Raw genomic sequence first — 24,503 nt, forward strand, 5'->3', positions numbered from 1 at the left:
CCTGAACTACCATCTTACAGAGAAACTACTGCTCAGTTTCTCGCCAGTGCATGCCTTATTGACTGGGTAAATGGAGTGTCTTTTAGGCCTCCCTTGAAATATAGTTGACTCACAGTTTCCAGCCTTACATAATAGATCCCCATTTCAATGTTTCATTTTGCTGATTCTCAATTCCTTTTTACACTGCCTGCTATCATACTTATGGCTTTTATTTTTTACTTAGTGGGAGACATTTCCTTCTCTGGGCTTTATACTCCATTCTTGCAGGTTAAAACTATCTTTTGTATCTTTGACAGAGTTTTAAATAGAGTTTCATAGGAGATTGTTCCCAGTTGTATAAGATGTCTCTTATCTAACTTTATGTCATGATACCCTTGACATCAGACTTATTGCATTCAGTTCCTTACATAAGCCCTGACTCCTGTTCCTACATTTGGCAAGGCTGCGTGTAACCACTGCAGTTAAAGTCCTTTCACTCCCTTAGTAGATCAAGTGTCATCAAATCTGAGTTATGTTGTCACTTAATACTAGTTATTACGCTCATGCACAAAACTGGAGGAGAGGCAGACATTCTGTGGGGAACATAGTTATCTCTTAAAGCATCAACTAGCAGATTTACTTCAAACAAGGTGCATGCAAGATTTTAACATGGAAGTATCCTGGAGGATTCTGGGGAGTACTAAGATTTAGGGGATGGTAATTCAGGAGATTTCTGCAGTCTGAAGATGTTTAGGGGCATACAGAGATTTCAGTTGTTCATGTGGATTGTCACATATATCTCCATCTAAGTATATGAATCTCATGCATGCTCAGTCACGTCTGACTCTTTGAGACCCTGCGGACTGTAGCTGTCCATAGCATTTTTCCAGGCAAGAATATCAGAGTACGTTCCCATTGCCCCCTCCTCCAGGGGATCTTCCTGACCCAGGTATCAAACCGTTGTCTCCTGCAGGGGATTCTTTACCAGTGAGCCACCTGGGAAACCCTCACTCCTTCCCAACTAGGGCCCCATCGTTGTGTAATGGAATTGCTAGATATGAGGGTTCAGTCTTCTCTGGAGTTGCATTACCATTACAACTAAGAGATGACCTTAAGCCTCAGCTTTCTGCTTTTCAACTACAGGAGACAGAAGTTTCCATCTCTGTTGCCAAGGAGGTACTATGGTTTTTAAACACCTGGGCTTAAATTGGTGATGAATTATCACAGGTTTTTTTTTTTTAATTTTATTTTATTTTTAAACTGTACAATATTGTATTAGTTTTGCCAAATATTGAAATGAATCTGCCACAGGTATACATGTGTTCCCCATACTGAACTCTCCTCCCTCCCCATACCATCCCTCTGGGTCGTCCCAGTGCACCAGCCCCAAGCATCCAGTATCGTGCATCGAACCTGGACTGGCAACTCGTTTCATACATGATATTATACATGTTTCGATGCCATTCTCCCAAATCTTCCCCCCGCCTCCCTCTCCCACAGAGTCCATAAGACTGTTCTATCACAGGTTTTGCTTTCTTTCTCCAGTACATTGATCACCCTTAGCAACGCCTCCGGCAATTATGTTTCTTATAATTACTATTTCCCCTGAACCTAAGATGTTACTTAAAATGTTGATGCTTCAGTGTTTTGTTTCCCTGTAGACTCCAGGTCACCACCACTGGTGAGAGTATTAGCAGTTACCCAGCTATCACATACCAGAGGCTATTAGCACTTCACCTATCTCAGCAATGGGGTTCTCATCGCTGATAAATTGGCCAATGAATATCCATCTTCAAAATCTCATTTTAATAAACTGCCTCTTCCTAACATCATCTTTTATTAGCCTGTTCTTCACTAAACTGAGTTTTAGGAATATTGGCAAATACCTTAGGGAACAATACCTTTTCAGAGGTTGAAAGAAACGGGATTGGGCAGAAGGAAAAATTGACCTGCAATGCAGTAGCATAAAAATCCTCACCCAGCCCACTGGACAGGTCTTCAGAGATATCCTGTATTACACCTGAGGACTAGAAGCGAGGATGAGGCATTATTCCCTTATATCAAACAGTCATTGGAAGCACTCCACCCCTGGGGAGGAAGAAATGTGGGGCAGGCAACTCCCTTTGCCTAAGAATAACTTCTGCAGGAATTCACCTGAGACCCCTTAACAGGTAACACTTTCAGTCCTGGAGGGTGTATCCCAGGAAGCGCCGTAGTCTTGAGTGCAGAACCATGGTGAAATAATTTGACTATAACTCTGTCCCACAGACCCAGATCTATAGTGTTTCATTTTGTTTTTTCTGCCCCTCTCCCATACATAAATCCCTTTCCAAATAACATCTGCCCTGGAAATTTTCCACATAGAACACCAGAACTTTTGAATTCTCAAGTTAGGGGATTCAAAAGATGAGAAAATGTAGTGAGAGTTTCATTAAGATTTCTTAATTGCCTCATTGTAGCTCCCCAATCATATAGGTCACACTTTTCTCATGAAGGGAGGGGACTGTGTTATTAGTGAGTAGTTAAAAATAGTGAAAATAGACTGAGAGAAATTAGGGAAGGAGAAGAGAATTTCATTTTGCAGTTTCTAGTTTTTCTCTTTAGTTTTTTCCTTTTTAAAAAATTAACTCAGTGGTTCTCAAATGTAGTAGCATATTAAAAATCCTCTCAAGTGTACTTTAACATATACCAGTACCTGGGTCTACTACTGACCAATTAAATCAGAATCTCTGAGATTGGTTCTCAGAGACCTTTAGGTTATAAGTGCTTACTAAGTAATTGCAAAGTTCAGTCAGTATTGCTTACTATATTTGGCTTTTCAGTTAAGTTACAATCAACCACTCTTATAGCTGTGGTCCTGAGATGAGGCCAGCAGTCTGAAATCCATATTTATGATTCGACTCTGCCGTTATCAACCATTGCTTCTTTGTGTATCTTTCTGGAAAAACCAGAATGTAGTTTTTTATTTTGTCCTTGGTAAGCCATGACACAGAATGAGGATATACCATTGCCTAAGCAGCAAATGTACTCTCTGTTCTGTCTAGTATCTTGAAGGAGTCCTGAATAGAAGTCATACAAATGGCCATACCAATATTTAAAGATTACCATTATTAAAGAATAATGAAATCACTGAATCCTCTAAAAATTTTGAGATCCCTCGGAGAAATTAGAGTTCAAGAAATAAAATATTGTCTTTTTGTAAGTTAAAGAAATAAAACTTTGCACATGTTAAACAAGCATTTAAATGAATTAAGATCTTAATTTTTATCCTGTTAAATTTCAGCCAAAGGAATTGCACTGAGATGCTTGGGGAGAATTGGAGTTTCTGTAGTCTCTGTCTGTAATAAATATAACCTTGTGAAAACTCTAATAATGGTCTTATCTTCACATCTCTAATGTGTAATTTTAACCCTAAAGGATTTATTAGATAATTTAGTGTTTCTATACACTAGCCTTGAAACTACAAGTCTTGCAAATAGAAAGACCTGACTCCTTAACACAGCTAATAATCTTTCCAGGCTCACTTTATATTTCTGGTCAAAGAAATATAAATTAGCTATCTCAGATGGAATGAGATAGACAATTCTTGATTTCAGCTTTGTCTGGATGGGTACAACTGTACAAGAGGTTCAGAATCCACAATTCATAAATTTAAGGGATTACATATCAAGACGTTAATTTAAGCATTATACATAAAATCTAAAGAGGAAAATGTTTTTTCAAACTTCTTTGCTCTTCCAGTGAATGAGACTTACACATATTTTTTCTTACACAATGAAGAAAAACATTCTCTAGTGATGCATATCTATTTAGGATATCATTTTTTCCCATATAGGGTATTTGGGATACTCGGTGGCTCATTTGTTAAAGAATTGGCCTACAATACGGGAGACCAGTGTTCAATCCCTGTGTTGGGAAGATCCCCTGGAGAAGGGAATGACAACCCACTCCAGTGTTCTTGCCTGGGGAATTCCATGGACAGAGAAGCCTGGTGGGCTATAGTCCATGGGGTCCAAAGATTCAGACACAACTGAATGACTAACACCTTCTTTCATAGGATATTCAATATTTTTTAATTAAATGCAATTTTGATACAGGAAGTCTGGGTTAAGGTCTAAGATGATTATATCTAACAAGCGCTTAGGTGAAGGTGTCAGTTTGAGGGTAACTTGCTGCTATGTCACTTCAGTCGTGTCCGACTCTGTGTGACCCCATAGATGGCAGCCCACCAGGCTCCTGTCCCTGGGATTCTCCAGGCAAGAATACTGGAGTGGGTTGCCATTTCCTTCTTCAGTGCATGAAAGTGAAAAGTGAAAGTGAAGTCGCTCAGTCGTGTCCGACTCTTCGCCTCCCCATGGACTGTAGCCTACCAGGCTCCTCCGTCCATGGGATTTCCCAGGCAAGAGTACTGGAGTGGGGTGTCATTGCCTTCTCTGAGGGTAACTTGACTAACCAGGATTTAGGAAGGACTGATGCTGAAGCTGAAGTTCTCATACTTTGGCTGCCTGATGTGAAGGGATGACTCACTGGAAAAGACCTTGATGCTGGGAAAGATAGAAGGCAAAGGATGAATAGGGTGTCAGAGGATGAGATAGATAATATCATGGACTCACTGGACGTGAATCTGAGCAAACGCCTGTAGACAGGGTGGGACAGGGAAGCCTGGTATGCTGCAGTCCATGGGGTTGCAAAGAGTTGGACATGACTTAGCAACTGAACAACAACAAAAGTGGTGAATTTTTCCTAAACTGCAATCTTTGGACCAGCAGCATGAACAATACCTGGGAGTTTGTTAGAAATCCAAATTCTCAGACCCCATGCCAGACATTTTGTAACAGATTATTTGAGGATTGGGTACCAGTAATTTTGTGATAAGTTCTTTGATGATCCTGTTTGATATTAATTTAAAAATTACTACTTTAAAGTATTAGTTTCCTTTCTTCTTTGTAACAGCTCTATTGAGGTATAGTTAGTACAAAATAGGCTACAGATATTTAAGAAAATTTGATAGTTTTTAAAACTATCAATAAAATGAAGAAAATGAATATACTCTCTACCCCTCAAAATTTCCTACTTTGCCTCTGTAATTCCTTTTTCTTCCTCTCCCCAAACTTCACTCACTCTTCCCCAAAATAAAACCGGTCCCACTTTGGGTAACTGTATATATTACTTTGCATATACAGAGTTTCATATAAATGGGACCACAGAAATTATGCACCTTTGTCCTAATTGTTTCCACTTTACAATTATTTTGAGATTTTTTATATGATAATATGTATATTCTATTTTTTTTAAATTGGAGGATAATTGCTTTACAATGTTGTGCTGGTTTCTGCCGTACAGCAATGTGAATCGGCTATAAGTATACATATATCCCCTCCCTCTAGGGCCTCCCTCCCACCGTACCTGCATCCCACTCCTCTAGATTGTCACAGAGTAAATACTTTATTTTTAAAAGATTGTCCTATGGAGCATTCATCTACTAAATATTTGGGTTTTCAGGTTTTGGTTATTACAAATCGAGCTACTATAACGTGTACTATCAGTCTTTCTGTGGATATAAGCTTTTCTTTAGGGCAGAAAACTGTTCATGAAATGGGTAGGTCATATGGCAGTTGTATGCTTAGGTTTTCTCAAAATGGCCTTATCATTTTATATTCCCACTGGCAATTCCTCATCCTCTTCATCACTGTATATAGTCATTCCTTTCTGTTGCAGCTTTATTGAGGTATGATTTACAAATAAAAATTAGGTGTATTTAAGATATATAATGTGATATTTTGATATATGTACACATTGTAATACGATTACTACAACCAAAAATAATAGCATATTCATCACCTCATATAATTACCTTTACCCCTTTAGTGATGAAGACATTTAAGATCTCCTTTCTTATTAAATTTCAATTATACAAAACAGTACTATTAACTGTAGTTACCAATTGCAGATGAATTCTCCAGAACTTACTGATCTTACAACTGAAAGTTTGCATCTTTTGACCAACATCTCCCCATTTCTCCCATCCCCCTCACCTCAGGTAGCCAGCATTCTACTGTGTTTCTATGAATCTAGCTTTGATTCCACATATAAATGAGATCATCCAGTGTTTGTCTTTATGTGTCTGACTTAATTCACTTAGCATAATGTCCACAATGTTCATCTATGTTGTTGCAAATGACAGAATTTCCTTCTTTTATTATGGTTGAATTATATTCTCAGGTATGTGTTTTATGTATGTGACATTTTCTTTATTCTTCTGTTGATGAACACTTACTTGGCTATCATGCAAAATGCTGCAATGAATGTAAGAGTGCTGTGAGATAGTGAGTTTATTTCCTTTGGATGTATATCCAAAAATGGGATTGCTGGATCATATATTTTACTGTTTTCCCTAATGACTGTACCAATTTACTTTCTCACTAACATTGCACAAAGTTTCCCTTTTCTCCAGATCCTTTCCAACTTTTAACTTTTTGTTAAATAGTTAATAGTCCCTGGGTCAGGAAGATTCCCCTGGAGAAGGAAATGGCAACCCACTCCAGTATTCTTGTCTGGGAAATCCAATGGACAGAGAAGCCTGGCAGACTACAGTTCATGGAGTCACATAAGAGTTGGATACAACTTAGCAACTAAAACAACAATAACTAATAAGTTTTGAACATATTCATAAGCTTATTTTTATCCATAAATAGATATTTTTGAATTTGTTCATGTACTTGTTGAGTTGTATGCATACTTTTAATTGAGGTTTGAGTTTTATACAAGTTCTCTATCAGCTATAGACTTACAATTATTTTTCTGCAGGCTATAGTCACTTTTATTTTTTCTAATTCCTAATTTTTTGTATGAATAGGGACAGTTTTAAATTTTGATGCAATCCAATTGACCCGTTTTTTGCAGATTACGAATTATAAGGATAAAAAATTATATACCCAAGTCTTTCAAAAATAAAGGCAAAATTTATATACATGCCATTGTATTGCATACATATTATAAGAATAATGACACAAAAGAAATATAGGTAAGAAAAAGATTCTGGATAATATGTAATTAAAAAGTGGAGAATAATTCTAGAAGTGTAAGGTTTAAAATTTTTTTCAAAATTCATTATTGTAAATTACCACTTTAGGATTGTATGATAATTAAAGAGGAAAACTTTATAGTAATGTCAATCCATCTTTGAAAATTAGGAACCGTAGAGAACTTTCTTCACTCATCCTAGTATTTATTTTAAAAAAGCATCAAATATTACACAGACTGATTCATAGCACTACTTATATTTGTTGTTGCAGTAGAACCCCTAGAATTGCAAAAAGAAAAATGAAATAAAATAGAGCTTATATATATTTAGGGCTTCCCAGGTGGGGCCAGTGGTAAAGAACTTGCCTGCCAATGCAGGAGACCTAAGAGATGCAAGTTTGATTTCTGGGTCAGGAAGATCCCCTGGAGGAGGCCATGGCAACCTACTCCAGTATTCTTGCCTGTCGAATTCCATGGACAGAGAGGCCTTGTGCGCAATAGTCCATAGGATCTCAGAGTCGGACACAACTCAAGTGACTTAGCAAGCACACACGCATGTAGATTTAAAAGAGAAATTAAACTTTAATTATTCATGGACATTAAAATTGTGTGCATTCACGCCAGTGTTATTTGTTTGCAGTGTCCCTCCCTCCCCACAGCGCGGCTGAACAAGTGAGCCTAAAAAAAAAAAACAGTGTCCTCCACTGTCCCCTTTGTGTCAGGGCGGAAACCAGACACTGAAGAGACCAGCAAACAGAAGAAGCTATAACAGAGGGAACTGCCTTGGAAGCTACAGGCAATAGATTAAAACCTGGTGGTTAGTACCGACTACTACATAGGTGGTTAGTACTACTACTATAGATCTTAAGAAATATAAGTCGGACCAAGGAACTAGCCGAAAATGAACTGAACCCACAATACCCCCAGCAAAACCAGAGAAAGTCCTAGATATATTTTTACTATTTTTACGATCATTCTTTCTTTCTTTTTTTATAAATTTTTAAAGAATTTTAAGTCCTCTATTATTCCTTTAATTTTCACTTTTATAACCTATTATTACTTTGCAAAAAAAAAAAAAGACCCTATTTTTTTTTTAAAGCAAACTTCATATATATATATTTTTATAATTTTTTTGACCTTGTTTTTTTTTCTTCTTCTTCTTCTTTTCTTTAACATTGTATTTTTGACATTCCAAACTCTACTCTAGATTTTTAATTTTAGCTTTTTGGTATTTGTTATCAATTTTGTACCTATATATTTTTTTTAATAATTTTTGTGACTTGCTTTTTTCTCTCTTTCTTTCTCTTCTTCTTTTATATAACATTGTATATCTGAAATTCCAAACTCTACTCTAGATTTTTAACTTATGCTTTTTGGTATTTGTTATCAATTTTGTACCTGTATTTTCTTTATAATTTTTGCAACTTTGTTTTTGTTTGTTTTTTTTCTCTTTCTTTTCCTTCTTCTTTTCTTTAACATTGTATTTTTGAAATTACAAACTCTACTCTAGATTTGTACTTTTTGCTTTTATGTATTTGTTACCAATTTTGTACCTTTAAGAACCCAATCTTCAGTACCCATTTTTCACTAGGGAGCGAGATTACTGGCTTGACTGCTCTCTCTCCCTTTGGACTCTCCTTTTTTTCCACCAGGTCGCCTGTGTCTCCTCCCTAATCCGTCTCTACTCTACCCAACTCTGTGAATTTCTGTGTGTTCCAGACAGTGGAGAACACTTAGGGAACTGATTACTGGCTGGATCTGTCTCCCTCCTTTTCATTCCCCCCTTTTATCCTCCTGGCCACCTCTGTCTCCTTCCTCCTCCTTCTCTTCTCTGTATAGCTCTGTGAACATCTCTGAGCGGTCCAGTTGTGGAGTGCACATAAGGAAGTGATTACTGGCTAGCCCACTCTCTCCTCTATTGATTCCACCTCATCTCATTCGGGTCAACTGTAACTCCCTCCTCCCTCTTCTCTTCTCCATGTAACGCTGTGAACCTCTCTGGGTGACCCTCACGGTGGAGAAACTTTTCATCTTTAATGTAGATGTTTTATCAATGGTGCTATATAGAAGGAGAAGTTTTGAAACTACTGTAAAAATAAGACCGATAACTGGAAGCAGGAGGCTTAAGTCCAAACCCTGACTTCAGGGAACTCCTGACTCCAGGGAACATTAATTGACAGGAGCTCATCAAACGCCTCCATACCAACACTGAAACCAAGCACCACACAAGGGCCAACAAGTTCCAGGGCAAGACATATCAAACAAATTCTCCAGCAACAAAGGAACACAGCCCTGAGCTCCAAGATACAGGCTGCCCAAAGTCACCCCAAAACCATAGACATCTCATAACTCATTACTGGACACTTCATTTCACTCCAGAGAGAAGAAATACAGCTCCACCCACCAGAACACCAACACAAGCTTCCCTAACCAAGAAACCTTGACAAGCCACCTGTACAAACCCACACACAGTGAGGAAATGCCACAATAAAGAGAACTCCACAAACTGCCAGAATACAGAAAGGACACCCCAAACTCAGCAATTTAAACAAGATGAAGAGACAGAGGACTACCCAGCAGATAAAGGAACAGGATAAATGCCCACCAAACCAAACCAAAGAGGAAGAGATAGGGAATCTACCTGATAAAGAATTCTGAATAATGATAGTGAAATTGATCCAAAATCTTGAAATCAAAATGGAATCACAGATAAATAGCCTGGAGACAAGGATTGAGAAAATGCAAGAAAGGTTTAACAAGAACCTAGAAGAAATAAAAAAGAGTCAATATATAATGAATAATGCAATAAATGAAACTAAAAACACTCTGGAAGCAACAAATAGTAGAATAACAGAGGCAGACGATAGGATTAGTGAATTAGAAGATAGAATGGTAGAAATAAGTGAATCAGAGAGGAAAAAAGAAAAACGAATTAAAATAAATGAGGACAATCTCAGAGACCTCCAGGACAATATTAAATGCTACAACATTCGAATCATAGGGGTCCCAGAAGAAGAAGACAAAAAGAAAGACCATGAGAAAATACTTGAGGAGATAATAGTTGATAACTTCCCTAAAATGGGGAAGGAAATAATCACTCAAGTCCAAGAAACCCAGAGAGTCCCAAACAGGATAAACCCAAAGCAAAACACCCCAAGACACACATTAGTCAAATTAACAAAGAACAAATATTAAAAGCAGCAAGGGAAAAACAACAAATAACACACAAGGGAATTCCCATATGGATAACAGCTGATCTTTCAATAGAAACTCTTCAAGCCAGGAGGGAATGGCAAGACACACTTAAAGTGATGAAAGAAAATAACCTACCTACAGCCCAGATTATTGTACCCAGCAAGGATCTCATTCAAATATGAAGGAGAAATCAAAAGCTTTACAGACAAGCAAAAGCTGAGAGAATTCACCACCACCAAACCAGCTCACCAACAAATATTAAAGGATATTCTCTAGACAGGAAACACAAAAACGGTGTATAAATTCAAACCCAAAAGAATAAAGTAAATGGCAATGGGATCATACTTATCAGTAATTACCTTAAATGTAAATGGGTTGAATGCCCCAAACAAAAGACAAAGACTGGCTGAATGGATACAAAAACAAGACCCCTACATATGTTGTCTGCAAGAGACCCACCTCAAAACAGGCGACACATACGGACTGAAAGTGAAGGGCTGGAAAAAGATTTTCCATGCAAATAGGGGCCAAAAGAAAGCAGGAGTAGCAATACTCATATCAGATAAAATAGACTTTACAACAAAGGCTGTGAGAAGAGACAAAGAAGGTCACTACATAATGATCAAAGGATCAATCCAAGAAGATATAACAATTATAAATATATATGCACCCAACATAGGAGCACTGCAATATGTAAGACAAATGCTAATAAGTATGAAAGGAGAAATTAACAATAACACAATAATAGTGGGAGACTTTAATACCCCACTCACACCTATGGATAGATCAATTAAACAGAAAATTAACAAGGAAACACAAACTTTAAACAATACAATAGACCAGTTAGACCTAATTGATATCTATAGGACATTTCATCCCAAAACAATGAATTTCACCTTTTTCTCAAGCACATACGGAACCTTCTCCAGGATAGATCACATCCTGGGCCATAAATCTAGCCTTGGTAAATTCAAAAAACAGAAATCATTCCAAGCATCTTCTCTGACCACAATGCAGTAAAATTAGATCTCAATTACAGAAGAAAAACTGTTAAAAATTCCAACATATGGAGGCTGAACAACATGCTGCTGAATAACCAACAAATCAGAGAAGAAATTTAAAAAGAAATCAAAATTTGCATAGAAATGAATGAAAATGAAAACACAACAACCCAAAATCTGTGGGACACTGTAAAAGCAGTCCTAAGGGGAAAGTTCATAGCAATACAGGCATACCTCAAGAAACAAGAAAAAAGTCAAATAAATAACCTAAGTCTACACCTAAAGCAACTAGAAAAGGAAGAAATGAAGAACCCCAGGGTTAGTAGAAGGAAAGAAATCTTAAAAATTAGGGCAGAAATAAATGCAAAAGAAACAAAAGAGACCATAGCAAAAATCAACAAAGCCAAAAGCTGGTTCTTTGAAAGGATAAATAAAATTGACAAATCATTAGCCAGACTCATCAAGAAACAAAGGGAGAAAAATCAAATCAATAAAATTAGAAATGAAAATGGAGAGATCACAACAGACAACACAGAAATACAAGGGATCATAAGAGACTACTATCAGCAATTATATGCCAATAAAATGGACAACGTGGAAGAAATGGACAAATTCTTAGAAAAGTACAACTTTCCAAAACTCAACCAGGAAGAAATAGAAAATCTTAACAGACCCATCACAAGCACGGAAATTGAAACTTAATCAAAAATCTTCCAGCAAACAAAAGCCCAGGTCCAGATGAGTTCACAGCTGAACTCTACCAAAAATTTAGAGAAGAGCTAACACCTATCCTACTCAAACTCTTCCAGAAAATTGCAGAGGAAGGTAAACTTCCAAACTCATTCTATGAGGCCACCATCACCTGACAAAGATGCCACAAAAAAAAGAAAACTACAGGCCAATATCACTGATGAACATAGATGCAAAAATCCTTAACAAAATTCTAGCAATCAGAATCCAACAACACATTAGAAAGATCATACACCATGACCAATTGGGCTTTATCCCAGGGATGCAAGGATTCTTCAATATTCGCAAATCAATCAATGTAATACACCACATTAACAAATTGAAAAATAAAAACCATATGATTATCTCCATAGATGCAGAGAAAGCCTTTGACAAAATTCAACATCCATTTATAATAAAAACTCTCCAGAAAGCAGGAATAGAAGGAACACACCTCAACATAATAAAAGCTGTATATGACAAACCCACAGCAAACATTATCCTCAATGGTGAAAAATTGAAAGCATTTCCTCTAAAGTCAGGAACAAGACAAGGGTGCCCAGTTTCACCATTACTATTCAACATAGTTTTGGAAGTTTTGGCCACAGCAATCAGAGCAGAAAAAGAAATAAAAGGAATCCAAATTGGAAAAGAAGAAGTAAAACTCTCACTGTTTGCAGATGACATGATCCTCTACATAGAAAACCCTAAAGACTCCACCAGAAAATTACTAGAACTTATCAATGACTATAGTAAAGTTGCAGGATATAAAATCAACACACAGAAATCCCTTGCATTCCTATACACTAATAATGAGAAAACAGAAGAGAAATTAAGGAAACAATTCCATTCACCATTGCAATGGAAAGAATAAAATACTTAGGAATATATCTACCTAAAGAAACTAAAGACCTATATATAGAAAACTATAAAACACTGGTGAAAGAAATCAAAGAGGACACTAAAAGGTGGAGAAATATACCATGTTCATGGATTGGAAGAATCAATATAGTGAAAATGATTATACTACCTAAAGCAATTTATAGATTCAATGCAACCCCTATCAAGCTACCAATGGTATTCTTCACAGAGCTAGAACAAATAATTTCACAATTTGTATGGAAATACAAAAAACCTCGAATAGTCAAAGCTATCTTGAGAAAGAAGAATGGGACTGGAGGAATCAACCTACCTGACTTCAGACTCTACTACAAAGCCACAGTCATCAAGCCAGTATAGTACTGGCACAAAGACAGAAATATTGATCAATGGAACAAAATAGAAAGCCCAGAGATAAATCCACACACATATGGACACCTTATCTTTGACAAAGGAGGCAAGAATATACAGTGAATTAAAGACAATCTCTTTAACAAGTGGTGCTGGGAAAACTGGTCAACCACTTGTAAAAGAATGAAACTAGAACACTTTCTAACACCATATACAAAAATAAACTCAAAATGGATTAAAGATCTAAACATAAGACCAGATACTATAAAACTCCTAGAGGAGAACATAGGCAAAACACTCTCCGACATACATCACAGCAGGATCCTCTATGACCCACCTCCCAGAATATTGGAAATAAAAGCAAAAATAAACAAATGGGACCTAATTAAACTTAAAAGCTTCTGCACAACAAAGGAAACTATAAGCAAGGTGAAAAGACAGCCTTCAGAATGGGAGAAAATAATAGCAAATGAAGCAACTGACAAGTAATCTCAAAAATATACAAGCAACTCCTACAGCTCAATTCCAGAAAAATAAATGACCCAATCAAAAAATGGGCCAAAGAACTAAATAGACATTTCTCCAAAGAAGACATACAGATGGCTAACACATGAAAAGATGCTCAACATCACTCATTATCAGAGAAATGCAAATCAAAACCACTATGAGGTACCATTTCACACCAGTCAGAATGGCTGTGATCCAAAAGTCTACAAACAATAAATGCTGGATAGGGTGTGGAGAAAAGGGAACCCTCTTACACTGTCGGTGGGAATGCAAACTAGTACAGCCACTATGGAGAACAGTGTGGAGATTCTTTAAAAAACTGGAAATAGAACTGCCTTATGATCCAGCAATCCCACTGCTGGGCATACACACTGAGGAAACCAGAAGGGAAAGAGACACGTGTACCCCAATGTTCATCGCAGCACTGTTTATAATAGCCAGGACATGGAAGCAACCTAGATGTCCATCAGCAGATGAATGGATAAGAAAGCCATGGCACATATACACAATGGAGTATTACTCAGCCATTAAAAAGAATACATTTGAATCAGTTCTAATGAGGTGGATGAAACTGGAGCCTATTATACAGAGTGAAGTAAGCCAGAAAGAAAAACACCAATACAGTGTACTAACGCATATATATGGAATTTAGAAAGATGGTAACGATAACCCTGTATGCGAGACAGCAAAAGAGACACTGATGTATAGAACAGTCTTTTGGACTCTGTGGAAGAGGGAGAGGGTGGGATGATTTTGGAGAATGGCATTGAAACATGTATAATATCATGCATGAAACAAGTCACCAGTCCAGGTGTGATGCACGATACTGGACGCTTGGGGCTGGTGCACTGGGATGACCCAGAGGGATGGTATGGGGAGGGAGGAGGGAGGAAGGTTCAGGATGGGGAACACATGTATACCTGTGGCAGATTCATTTCGATATTTGGCAAAACCAATACAATATTGTAAAGTTTAAAAATAAAATTAAATTAAAAAAAGAAATGCAAAAAATAAAAAAAATAAAATTGTGTGCATTGAAAAGTCAAGTAATCTGAGAGACACTTAGAATTTAAATGTTAATTAGGCAAATTTCCTTTATTCTGTATCCTGCTTTTGTCTAGGTCTTGAAGAAGCAAACACCAAGACAGAGTAAAATGTATGAGAATTACATTGGGGGAAATTCTTTTGTTATAGAAAATAGAAAGGGAGCTGTAAAAGAGTAGGTGAGATGTCCAAAAGAGGAATAATGTTGGTCGAAAGTATCCTAGACTGCTCAGCAGTGTAAAGAAAATTCTGCAAAGTCATCAGTGCATCCTTGAACTGAAGGCAAAAGTCAGGGGCATCCTGTTTTTCCCAAGAACTGGTCGGCCTTGGTATCTCTGATGCACTCCAGTATAACACTGTTTCTGTGCAAATTTGTGATGGATTTCAAAGCTGGAATGGCCTTTTTCATTTTTACACCCTACAATAGAAGGTCAGTAAGGCATATTCTCATGACTACCACATCCTAATGTAACAATAATGAAACAGAATTTTAACTTATATGACAATATTGCCATCATGATTTATATTTGCTAGCAGGCATGTGGTACATAATTTTCATGCCTTCCTTTTATTTCAGATATGTCTCTTAAAGAGCGCCGTTTTAAAACAATTTTTATTTTTCTGAAAGGTGAACTCATTCTGCTTTATTTGAAATATTGGTATGCTTGTGCTTGGAATTCCTGTTTCTGTCTGACTTTATACTTTAAGTCATTACAATATTTATTTCTCTTCTCTCTCTTTTCTATCTTAATCACTTTCAACAGTTTCATTTCCCTGTTTGTTTAACCCTCCATGTTGATTTCAATCAATATTTTTTTCTAGTGGCATTTAATAGTTGAGCAGATATATGTACATTTAATCAGTAATCTTTATTACTTCCAGAGTAGACACAGATGACCGAATATTGGCAGCTTTTATATTCAATACTTTAAATGTAACATAGAGGTTAAAACTGTCTTCCAATGCAGGGAGTGTGGATTCGATCCATGGTTGTGGAGCTAAGATCCCACATCCCCCCCAAAAACAAACATAAAACAGAAGCTATGTTGTAACATACTCGGTAAAAACTTTAAAAATGGTCCACATTAAAAATAATATTTAAAAATAAAACACATCTCAAAAATCTGGACCCTGACATAGAAATAGAATATTTCTGTAATAAATAGTCATTTATTTTGTGTTAATAAGATTTAGAAAAACTCATAAATGTAGATACATAATCATATTTGGCTCAGAAGCGATTATGTTACACTGTCATAACTTAAACAGATTGGGAAAGGAGATGCATAACCTTCATCTTGTCTCTAAATATATTTTCTGCCCAAAAAGAAAACTTCTATCTAAAATGCATAGTTTTCTAAATATTTTCAGAGTTGTGTGTACCCTAAAAATTGATAAGCAGTCTTAAAAATATACTTAAGTACTCAAAACAATGAAAATAAAGAAATAATTTACATCCAGCTAATGCAGGACCCTTTGGTTTATATGACAAAGTTCAAAGCATACCTTTCCTTGGTTCTAAGTAACTAGAATATAATAATTTCAAGTTGCCAACCTAAAAATTGCACCAAGGAGAACTACTGCCAGGGTCCAGCCCCGGCTGATCCAGGGTATTCGAAGCGGGGACGGCGTCGGCGAGGATCAGGAAACAACTGCTTAATTAAATGTTAATTAAGGATATAAAGAGTAATAGAATGAGGATAGCTCAGTAGGAAAATTCAGTGGAGAAAAGAGGCTGAGTAGCTGGGTTTACACCAAGACAAGAAGTTTGCACCACTTACGTAGGCTGCAGGCATCCTTCCGTTCTCCCGAAGGAGAGGAGACACTGAGGCCGCTCAAGTCGGATCTTAGAAGCCCAGGCATAATTAGCAAGCATGGCGGGTTCCGCGCTCCAGATGGAGACTCAGCCAGAATTTGAGAGAGACAGTGACATGGGGAGACCAAGTTTTGGTGAACAAGGCCCGCACTTTATTTTCCAAAGTAGTTTTTATACCTTAAGTTATGCATAGAGTATAATTGGGGAAGGGGTGGAGTCATGCAAGGACAGCAGTTCCGGGTTCTAATCAAAGCCAGGCTTTCAAACTTATCATATGCAAAAGTTCAGGTGATTTACATCATCTTCTGGCCAGGAGGCCTGTTAACATTTTAAGAAACTTATTTTTCTCTAAAGGTGATTATTCCAAAGTCAGGCACCAGCTTCCAAAAAAGCATTGGACAAAGCTGCATTCCTATAGGGCAAAGGTGAGGTGGGCTCAATCAAGAAAAGAATTAACTCAAGGGTCCAAGGTTACAAACACTGAGGCTACTACTTATATTTCTCTACACTCATCATATCAATCAATACACTGCCAAGGACACAGTAGGTAAGTGGTATGGAGATTTAGCAGCAAACATTGGCCCAATAAGTGAAAAACCCTTCACCAATACAATTTCTAATCAATCTTTTAACTGCTCAAAGGACTCTGTATTTAGACAGTTTAGAACATCTCCTGCCTCTCACAGTTGGGAGGCTCTGAGCACTCACATGTGGCCTGAAAAACCTATTCGGGCAGGCTAGAGGATTTCCAAAGGAGTTTGTAGGTTGAAACACTGTCACACCCAGGAATTATTAACTGGAGCTGTAAGCTAACTCTTTTTTCAGAGAGAGGTAGTGGGGGACAGCCCCCCTGTAAAGTCAGAGGTGTAGGTGAGAGCACAAAGCAGAAAGTAGGCAGACTCTGGTTTGGGGGTAGATGCTCGAGAATTTCCAGGGGGACTCCTGAGGCTCGATCCCACCTTTGCGTATGCTGAGCCTCCTTCCTCATGACCTTTGTCATGGGCGGAGTTCCTCACGCTGGCTCCCGGAAGTGATAGAATTCCAGTTGAGCTATTTCAGATCCTGAAAGATGATGCTGTGGAAAATGCTGCACTCAATATGCAATATGCTGGCTCCCGGCAAACTACTACCACAATGCCATTAAAAAGATTTTCATTCTTTGTGTGAGTGGTCTCTAAGCATGAAATCTCTTCTTGACATTTTTTAAAAATGTAACAGTGCTGTTTTTAAATATCATCTTCTAATCATTGAGATGAATTGTCAGTTTACTCCCTTTTGATACCAAGTGATTTTTTTTTTTTTTGCAATTTCAGTTTACTGTCATTTTTCTTTTTGTGAAAGTATAAGCTATAAAATTCTATACATTCCTTGTGAAAGTCACTCAGTCGTGTCCAACTCTTTGAGACCCCATAGACTATACAGTCCATGGAATTCTCCAGGCCAGAATACTGGAGTGGGTAGCCATTCCTTTCTCCAGGGAATCTTCCCAACCCAAGGATATATTCTTTAGATTCCTCAAATTTTATATTCAAAACATTGGAGACTAGAATTAGCAAAAAGACTAAAGATCTAAGTATGGTCTCTATGAGGATTGACCCCTTTCATTCTAACATTATTATTGCATCTTCTAAAAACTAGTATTTTAACATTTAGAAAGCAATGCCAATACACACAATACAAAGCTAGCTTTCATATTACATACAAATTCTCTATCCATGAGCTCAACAGGATATATTGAATACCTACTACATGCAATGTACTATGAAATTATTTGGGTTATAAAAATGACCCAGGATTCAGATTTTAATATATACAAGCAGTTGCAAAATGTTTTGAGTACAGTTGCATAAAACCTAATGTATAAAACAAAATTATCAATATGCCACAAATGACTACATTAATAGAGATATCATCAATGGTAGAATGTATAACTAGAGTTTACATATAATTTCTGACTCCAAATGTACCAAGAGCCTAGTAGTAAGATGCTTAATTGCTAAGTAAACATTTGGACAAAGTCAGTTGACAGTTTAACACTTCCCTGCTGAAAGAACATAATTTCACTTTTATAATTAAGGAAATGTAGTTTGACCAGTTGATTAATCTTAAGTATTTTCTCTGTTGAATAATACTAAATTTTTATAGAAATTATACTGTATGTTTGATGATTTTCATTTCTAGCATTGTTAAAAAATTATATTTTTTGTCATAGTAACTCTGAGTATTAGAAGTCTCTTTTTCACACTTCTAATATTGTGTGTAATATCTGTTGGAAAGATGGGCAAAATAAAGAACAGAAATGATATGGAACCTAGCAGAAGCAGAAGATATTAAGAAGAGGTGGCAAGAGTACACAGAACTCTACAAAAAAGAATAATCACGATGGTATGATCACTCACCTAGAGCCAGACATCCTGGAATGTGAAGTCAAGTGGGCCTTAGAAAGCATCAGTATGAACAAAGCTAGTGGAGGTGATGGAACTCCAGTTGAGCTATTTCAAATCCTTAAAGATGATGTTGTGAAAGTGCTGCACTCAATATGCCAGCAAATTTGGAAAACTCAGCAGTGGCCACAGGACTGGAAAAAGTCAGTTTTCATCCAATCCCAAAGAAAGGCAATGCCAAAGAATGCTCAAACTACCTCACAATTGCACTCATCTCACATGCTAGTAAAGTAATGCTCAAAATTCTCCAAGCCAGTCTTCAGCAATATGTGAACCATAAATTCCAGATGTTCAAGCTGGATTTATAAAAGGCAGAGGAACCAGAGATCAAATTGCCAACATCCACTGGATCATGGAAAAAGAAAGATTTCTAGAAAAACATCTATTTCTGCTTTATTGACTATGCCAAAGCCTTTGACTGTGTGGATCACAATAAACTGTGGGAAATTCTGAAAGAGATGGGAATACAAGACCACCTGACCTGCATCTTGAGAAACCTGCATGCAGGTCAGGAAGCAACAGTTAGAACTGGACATGGAACAATAGACTGGTTCCAAATCAGGAAAGGAGTACGTCAAGGCTGTATATTGTCACCCTGCTTATTTAATTTATATACAGAGTACATCATGAGAAACACTGGACTGGAAGAAGCACAAGCTGGAATCAAGATTGCCAGGAGAAATATCAATAACCTCAGATATGCAGATGACACTACCCTTATGGCAGAAAGTGAAGAACTAAAAAGCCTCTTGATGAAAGTGAAAGAGGAGAGTGAAAAAGTTGGCTTAAATCTCAACATTCAGAAAACGAAGATCATGGCATCTGGTCCCATCACTTCATGGCAAATAGATGGAGAAACAGTGGAAACAGTGTCAGACTTTATTTTTTTGGGCTCCAAAATCACTGCAGATGGTGATTGCATCCATGAAATTAAAATATGCTTACTCCTTGGAAGGAAAGTCACGTCTACCTAGACAGCATATTAAAAAGCAAGCAGAGATGTTACATTGCCAACAAAGGTCCGTCTAGTCAAGGCCATGGTTTTTCTGGTAATCACATATGTATGTGAGAGTTGGACTGTTAAGATAGCTGAGTGCAAAGAATTGATGCTTTTGAACTGTGGTATTGGAGAAGACTCTTGAGAGTCTCCTGGACTGCAAGGAGACCAAACCAGTTAATCCTAAAGGAGATCAGCCCTGAATATTCATTGGAAGGGCTGATGTTGAAGCTGAAACTCCAACACTTTGTCCACCTGATGTGAAGAAATGTCATTTGAAAAGTCCCTGATGCTGGGAAATATTGAAGGCAGGAGGAGAAGGGGATGACAGAGGATGAGATGGTTGGATGGCATCACTGACTCAATAGACATGAGTTTGAGTAAACTCCAGGAGTTGGTGATGAACAGGAAGGCCTGGCGTGCTGCAGTCCATGGGGTTGCAAAGAGTCGGACATGACTGTGTGACTGAACTGAGTGACTGACTGATACAGTCCATAGGGTCGCAATGAGTGGGACAGGACTGAGTGACTTTCACTTTTAAGTTATTATTGTTAATGTACCACTATGGTGTCTAAACGATGCTGTTGACCCTTGTTTTGTTGGATTGTTTTATCTACATTTATGTCTAATTGCTAAATGGAACTAATACACATTTGTTCTTCATGTTGTCAGCATTACTAATTTTATTAACAAAGGCTTCCCTGGTGGCTCAGACAGTAAAGAATCTCCCTGCAATGCTGGAGACCCGGGTTAATCCCTGGGTTAGGAAGATCGCCTTAGAAGGGAATGGCAACCCACTCCAGTATTATTGCCTGGGAAATCCCATGGCGAGAGGAGCCTAGCAGGCTTCTGTATGGGGTCGCAAAGAGTTGGACATGACTGGGCAGCTAACACTTCATTATCAAGAGATAGTCCTATCAATACCATATAGTCCTCAATTTCAGAAATGAGGTCTGTTAGGCCAGAGGAGTTTGGGAGTCCAAATAACTATTTCAAGCAGTTATTAATGTGGAGTATTAATTAATAGAGGGAACACGGAGAATGGGTCACTCTCTGCAGTTGTAACTTGGAAGGTATATGCAATATTTAGTAAAAGAGCAAATGGTAGAAGTAATAAAATGTGTCTCCTTAAGACCACATGCTTGGATGACAAAATATCTATACTGAAACTGGTCAACAAAATGTGATTGAAGGATAATTTCACAATGAAATATAATAAGCATAATTCTTGATGTTCAATTCATGGTTTGATTGGATTAAATCATAGGAAATAAGAGTCTTACACTTGTAAATTATAAAGAGATAAATGAAAAGAGCCAACATCTGAACCAGATACCTTCCATTAAAGCAAACATGAAAGCAAGATGAACCAGACTATTAGTGAACAGAATTTCAAACAAGATCTGGCAGTGTTAAGTAACATTATTTGTTTGATTTTTAAAATTTCAGATTTGCGGTTGCTTTAATCTATGATTTCTTAAAATATCAACTCTAGTCCATCAACTAGTTACATACTTCGTAGACCTTATGATTCTATACTCCAGTACCTTTTCACTTACTTTACATTTGTGTTTATTTATTTATTCTGGCTTATTTTTGCATTTCAACTAGACTGTACAATTTAAGGGCAGGGATTATATCTGTGGTACTTGATATTTTGCTGCTATTCAAACACTAATTTCATGAATGAATTATACCATTAATTATCAATTCTCTGAATATCACTTGCCATATACTCCACCCTACTAATATATCATTGTGTAACTTACAGTCAAAATATATTTTGTCCAATTATAACTTTGGTTTTTGCTATTCTTTATACAAACTTATAAAGAAGCAAACATGACAAAACTTTCCTTAGGTCTGTATCCAGCAAGTGGTGGTGCTGGTTTAGTCACTACGTCATGTCTGACTCTTTGCAACCCTACAGACAGTAGCCCACCATGCTCCTCTGTCCATGGGATTTCCCAGATAAGAATACTGGAGTGGATTGCCATTTCTTTCTCCAGGGGATCTTCTGACCCAGGATTCAAACCAGCATCTCCTGCATTGCAGGTGGATTCTTTACTGCTTAGCCACCAGGAAAGCACATAGCCAGCTGGCATCTGATTAAAGATTTAAAAGCTATAGATATTTATTATTACCTATATACTACTTGATGTGCTGTTTCAATTTTCTACTCTGCCAAGTATTAATACAGCAATGAATTATTGAACTAACATCAACTATGGTGCTCCAGCTACTTTGGTACATTAAATACCAGATGCCTGTAGGTGACTCCATTAGAAAGGATGGATCCACTTTCACTATAGCATCAGCTAAATGAAATTAGCATCCTTACAACCTTTAGTTAATATAATGTCTATTCTTTAATTACACTACATTAACTATGCTTTGGGTTTTTATTCTCTGTTCCAGAAAATTAAATGAAAGAAGTTACTCAATATGTATTATTTAAAAATTGTGTTATACAAAAACAATCTGACTAGTATAAAAGACTGCTTTTATTTTTTATTTTTTGCATTGATTGATTTTATTTTTAAACTTTACATAATTGTATTAGTTTTGCCAAATATCAAAATGAATCCGCCACAGGTATACATGTGTTCCCCATCCTGAACCCTCCTCCCTCCTCCCTCCCCATACTATCCCTCTGGGTCGTCCCAGTGCACTAGCCCCAAGCATCCAGTATTGTGCATCGAACCTGGACTGGCAACTCGTTTCTTACATGATATTTTACATGTTTCAATGCCATTCTCCCAAATCTTCCCACCCTCTCCCTCTCCCACAGAGTCTATAAGACTGTTAAAACTAAAGATGTTTTCTTAGAAATCTGAATTCTAACAGGTAAGGTTTCATGCTAAAATTTAGTCAGTTTGATAATGACTGCTTAGATTTTTGTGTGTTCAACTTTCTATAAACTGCTCTATAGTCAATATTTGTTTTTTTTGAATCTGGATAAAATTGTATACTTTTACATTGTCTGATCCTAAGCACAAAGAGGAATCAAACTGATTTTCAGCCAGTATTCAGTAAGAACAATTCAGTAAGTATAACATCTATCAGTTAAATCCACATTCATAATTCTGTAAGTATAAGATCTATCAGTTAAATCCACATTTTACATCTTCAGGATCAGAAACTGCTCAGATAAAGCAATCATAACTGCTTTATTTGGCACTAAATATTTACATAAATGTATGAATTATCTTTTTTTTTTTTTTTTTTTACAATTTATTGCCTCTAAATTTGCCTTACAACATTCTTTATAGCAGTTTCTCAAACTATCAAACGTATACCTCTTGTCATTATCACTTTTTTACTGATAAGCAAACTGAAAATCAGTGTTTTATTTAAGTAATTTACTTAGATTTTGCATGGTAATTTACTGTAAGATTCGATGGGACCCTGGATAAGAACCACATCATCCTTGCTCCCTTAACTTAATGTTTTTCTAGTAAATAAACTTTGAAAGACCTTCAAAGAACTAACTCAATTAGTTTTGGGGGGTTTGTTTAAAATGCATCATAACTGGTATGTACAATCAGAATGCTATCAAATTTCCTAATTTGATTTGGCAGAGCATGTATGAGAAGAGTCAAAGGTGAATAAATGAACTTTGATCTTACAGTAAAAGAGAAAAGGCAAGCAAATTTGTGTTTTTTTTCTGGCATTCTAGGGAATAAATGTACATTCTGACCTTGACAGTATCCTGCCAGATGACTAAGCTAAGATCAAATGCACTGATTGTAATTGCCAATATATTGCATAAAGCCAGTATAAAACAGATACTAGAAAATAAACAGAGTGAATGTCTCTAAAACATTTGTCCCAGAAGTGGAAGTCATAACCTAAAAATCATAGAACTTGATGAGTAAACATATGTGAAATTTCTTCTAAATAAAGCAGTAGTAACTCAAGCCTTTAACGGTTAGATCCCTACCTATCTGCTAATGTAACCTCATAGTCCTAATTAGCATGCTCTCTTAGGATCACGTTAGACTTCATCTCTTTCAAGAAATCTTTCCAGACCTACAGCATGGTTGGTTCTCTTGAGCTACTCTACCAAACTGTTCCTCTCTAGCATGGCATTTATCACATAATATTTGCCTCTATTTTCCCTAAGGGTAATAACAGAGCCATGACACTTCTGTTTATGGCCTAAGGTAGGCATTCAATACATGTCCTCTAAAAGAATGACTGAGCAATTAAATGAATTAATTGATTCAGAAGAAAACTTTTAAGAGAATGAGTTACTGAGTCTATATTTGGTGAATGTATACTAAATTCAGAATTAACATAAGATTCAGTAGCCTCAGATTCCACATAGCTTGCAGGATCTTAGTTCCTCAACCAAGAATTGAAACTTAGCCCTTGGCAGTTCAAAGTGCAAAGTCCTAACCAGTGGTTTTTGTTGTTCAGTAACTAAGTTGTGTCCAACTCTTTGAGACCCCATGGACTGCAGCATGCCAGGCTTCCCTGTCCTTCACTGTTTCCCAGAGTTTTTTGGAACTTCTGTCCATTCAGTTGGTGATGAC

General features: G+C 36.9%; 1 long non-coding RNA gene across 2 annotated transcripts in view; it reads left to right on the top strand.

Moving 5' to 3' along the window:
• The window catches only part of LOC147359247 (uncharacterized), a 157,164-nt gene that overhangs the window by 18,877 nt on the left and 113,784 nt on the right, over positions 1-24,503 (top strand). Inside the window, exon 3 of one of the 2 annotated variants that reach the window (XR_015140214.1) lies at positions 9,382-13,192. The exons of the other annotated variant lie outside the window; for it this stretch is intronic. This is a non-coding gene — a long non-coding RNA (uncharacterized LOC147359247). Of the gene's footprint in view, positions 1-9,381; positions 13,193-24,503 lie in introns of those variants that run through there. 2 annotated transcript variants of the gene reach the window in all.

This window comes from Bos grunniens, chromosome 14 (genome assembly GCF_055505025.1).
Source record: "Bos grunniens cultivar Pamir isolate PY7600 chromosome 14, Bosgru_T2T1.0, whole genome shotgun sequence".
Taxonomy (NCBI): Eukaryota; Metazoa; Chordata; class Mammalia; order Artiodactyla; family Bovidae; genus Bos; species Bos grunniens.